This window comes from Suricata suricatta, chromosome 6, assembly GCF_006229205.1.
Source record: "Suricata suricatta isolate VVHF042 chromosome 6, meerkat_22Aug2017_6uvM2_HiC, whole genome shotgun sequence".
In the NCBI taxonomy this organism is placed as follows: domain Eukaryota; kingdom Metazoa; phylum Chordata; class Mammalia; order Carnivora; family Herpestidae; genus Suricata; species Suricata suricatta.
In genome coordinates, this window is record NC_043705.1 from 37,309,576 (window position 1) to 37,314,126 (window position 4,551).

Consider the following 4,551-nt stretch of genomic DNA (forward strand, 5'->3'; position numbering starts at 1 on the left):
TCTGCTACTATGTATTAAATACTGCATGCTTTGCCCAAGCTAAGATGAAACCACATCATGAATCAATTAGCATTTTGCATTTTCTTTCATTATCTACTCAAAGTCATGCCTACTGCACCTCTAAACATTTCATTAAATCCAATTTATTTTGGGAGTGTTTGCTGTAAAAAATTTTTAAAGAAAAAGAACAATTGTTCTTTACTGAAAGGAAGGTGAAGCCAGGGCATTCAGGTAACAGGAGGAAACTGGGCTATGACAACATATCTCCCATGTTACAGAGCTGCCGAGGCTGTGGACTGCTTCAAGAACCAGGATGGACTCACTGCAAATGGCATCCAGGGACGTCATTCATCACCAACATCCTTCCTTACTCAGCTGTTTCCACATTTTGCGTGCTGGCCAAAGGTACTAATTCTTGTCATGGAACACAGTCTGCTTTTTCCGCTGTGCTGTCCCCTACTGCGGTATGTTTCCTCATGCCATTGCCTGTTTAGATTGCCTGCCAAAGACTGCCCTGTCCAGTGATCCATTTCCACCCCCCCCCAAGTCATCTAGGCAGCTCTCTGCTTCCTTCCCCAAGGCCTCCTGCTGAGATTTGACCTTGATTAACCCTGAATATTGGGCCTCCGGGGCCTGCTCCTCCCACACACAATGCCTCAGTGACTTCTCTCTCCTCCCTAGCTATTCTACCCCTCCTGAGGCCCGGATACCTGTACTAAAATAATATAGTTATGCCCAAAGAGTAACCTCTGATTGACTTCTGTCTTCTAAGTAGTCACAGGTCTGTCACTGAGTTCTATACTTTTATTTATGACTAACCAAGTTTACCACTTTCCTGAGCATTTGTTCTTGGGGAAAGGTGGAATAATAGGCTTTCCAAGTGTGGCAGACAGAGGTTATAGCGAGCAGGCAAAAGGTGGATATTCACTCCAAAGATGGTCTTAATATCTCGAACACCTCTGCTTTAGTGGTTGTGGGAGGGGGAACATCCCAAGGCAATATCTCGGGGCATCACTCGAAGGACACATGCACCAGGAGGAAAAATGACCAAATGTCGTCCAATTTTCTGTTCACTTTTGTTCTTCATCCTGATACACTGGGCATCACCTTCTGGTGAGTAATTCGGCTGCTTCTGGTATTTATGTAAGGCTGATTTGTGAGCTCTGACATTGTAATCTGGAGGTACACTTTGGAATTATTTTGTATTTATTTCTGTAAGTGTATCTCACTATATCTGTATATCTGTATTATTACAGGGTGATGACGAAAAGACCACCAAACTACGAATAGGTGCGAGGCATAATTTTATTATGGCCGGGCCAAACCCCATCTCCTGATGGTAAGGACAAAGTGCAACATTCCCTGAATTATAGGTTTTCTAGTGTGGCTAACAGGAACAGCCACTATTACCCTATATGTGATCTGGGCTCTGTTACCTCTAATCCTCTCTGGTGGTCCTTTCCTGGCTTCAGGTATTTTCCTCACACACAAGCATCAATCAGTGATATGCTGAACTTTCTATCCAGCTCTTTCATGCTGTCATCCTGCAAACTATGGCCACACTGGTCTCTCTCCTCTCAGCTCTGTCTCCTGAATTCAGGGACTCCACTTTCTCCATCTGGGCCCCTCTTTCCTTTTCTGGGAATCTCCCACAATGCTGAAATCAAGACCAATCATAGAGCTCACCATGTTTATTTCCATCTCTCAGGATTTGGCATCCTTCAGTGCCTGATGTCTAGTGTCATGGTTTCACATATTTTGTCTGATTTTTTGTTTTCTTTTCAAGTAGGAGGTATATTTGGTTTCTCTTACTACATATTATCTGAAGGTAGAAGTCAGCTTCATCTTTATCTGATTAATCTTGTTTTCCTCTGACACTCTCTGAAGTCTAGAGTACCTTAATCAGTGTATGACTTAACTTATGAATGACTTAGTTGTCATTATTCCCCTTTTTCTAAGACTTCCAAAGGATAAGACTCGTGTTCTGTAATAATACAAAAATTTTCAGCAGATAAGAAAGTATTTACTTCAATGTGCTCTAGACAACAGTAAAAAGGACTTTAATACCGATATTTTCCTGTTACTTGACTGTAGACATTTCCAAAGAAGGAAAGGAGGGCAGCATGTTCATCCAAATCCAAGACCCCCTCCTTTCTGTGCAGTTTCTGAAACCTCGTCATTGTCGCACACATGCCCTCATGCCAACATTACGGGAGCTTCCCTATAGCAGCTGTTTGGAATTTTGAACTCCTCCATCATATTTCCATTATTTTCTATTCTCTAATTATTGACCAGTCCCAGGTTTTTGCCATTGCTGTCTCCTCTTTCCCTACCTTGCTCTACTTGATGACCCCACTAACATCTGCAATTATTCTATTATCTATACACTTGTAACTTGCATGTTCACATAAGACTGGTCCCATATACTTAGTACCAGATACTAGACACCTTAATTTCATTGGCTCCTGGAATCTTTAAAATCAGAATAGCTGATGTGAATTCTTTTTTTTTCCAGATGTGCTCCTCCGCGTGTGTTGATTTAATGAAAGTCAATGTCCTACTCTCTCTCTTTTCTCACTCAAACTCTGTTTCAGTAAACAAATTTTATATGTTTCTTATTTCATCCTAAGTATAAATTACACATGAGTATTTAATCCAAGTCCTTATCCTCTGCCAGTGGGTTATTTTTATATTCTTCTCAAGCATTACCTCCATTCTCTTCTCTGTCATAATCCTGTCTCCATTCTGTAATCATTTAAACCCATCCTGTTAAAAACAATTCTCTCCTGTGAGTTATAATACAAAAAGATCTTAGTTTGACTTGTAAGGCATTTATTTCATCTGCTACAGGCACTTCCTAAAGCCTAACTTTAGCCATAATGAACTCTTAGGACTTGTAACAAACCCTGTTTACCCAGAAGGTGGCAGTAAAGCACTGCCATTTAGATCAGTAACTGCCCAGCCCTCTCATCGGACTCCTCACATACCAACCGTGTGATATGGGACAAGTTCTTATGCTTCAGATTTCTCATCACTTAAAATGATCATATTAACAGCACACACCTGATTTTGAGGAGAAATAACGCTCCAAAATGTTTAAATAGGGATGACCAGGTGAGTAACAAATAGGGGTAAGACCCACACAGCAAGAGAGATCTCTTTCACTGCCTGCCTTTGAATCCCTGTTTATGAACCTAATGAAGGGGAAGAGCTTGAGATGAACAAGATTTCAGCCATTTCTGTTGTTATTGTTCTATTTCCCCCCCACAGGAAGGTGAAATCTCCTATCATAGGGCATGCTGAGCTCTCTCTATGGATGAGAGTTGGGAAATGTTTCTAATGGACTAAATATTACTCTTCTAATTCTGTGGAGTTCTTTTTTTTTTTCTGATTAGATTCTTTTTACCCAAAGAAAGTTAATCAACTCAAAGAAACAAACTTGAGTAAATTGTTTATCATATATTTCCAAACAAAAATCAGGAATTACTTGGAGTATGGTTTTGTGTAGGCAGCCAAAGAAGTTCATTGAAATAACATGCAAACTACAAACTCTCCTATACGCTGGTTCATTTTCTTTAATTTAAATCTTAAATTTGTACTTTAAAATTTTTTTGCATTGTGATAGTAATATGTACTCTTCAAGAAGAATTCATGTGTGCAGAAAAGTACATTTTAATAAAAAAGTAAAGGCAAGAAAAACATTACAACCAAGACTTACTGTCACTGATTTTAGATGAAAATCTTTCCTGAACTCTTTGTCTTTCTCTTAATGACTAAATTAAGAGTGTGATAGAAATAAAAATAGAATCATACTACACATGCTACTTTTGAAGTGAGAATGTACTGAATAGTAGGTCAACATGCCTCAGAAGAAGAAGTTCTATTCTAAATATAACCCTGATCGTGTTCTGTCTCTCTGTGTCTCAAAAATAAACACTAAAAAAATTAACAAGAATATCAAAATAGCCAATGTATAAGGAAAACAACTCTAACAAAAGGTATGTATAATCTCTGCCTTGAATATTATAAAATATTAATCAAAGATTGTAAAGAAATCCCAAAGAAATGAAAGTACATACCCATTCATCAATTTAAAAATTCAGTATTGTAAAGAAATACATTCACTCTCAATTGTTTTATAGATTCAGTAGAATCAGGTTCAAATAAGTGGCAGGAAGTATTTTTTGTTTTTGGTTTTGTTTTTGTTTTGGTAGCTGGAGGGTTTTTTGAGAGAATAATAATTTTATTTTCAAATTTGTATGAAAATGTAATAGGAATAAAGAATAGACAAGATAATCTTCAGGAAGAACAAACCTAGAGGACGTACATGACCAGGTAACAAGATTTATTCTCAATCAATAATAATAAAGAAAATATATTGCTGCAAAGATAGACAGACAGACAAGTGGAATGGAACTGAGCGTCCAGAAGCAGACCCACACAGGTATGGTCATGAGATTTATGACAAAAAGATCCTGCAGTAGAATTTTGAAAGCATCTTCTCTTTATTACATTATACTGAGTCAACTGGGTGTGCACATGGGAGAAAGT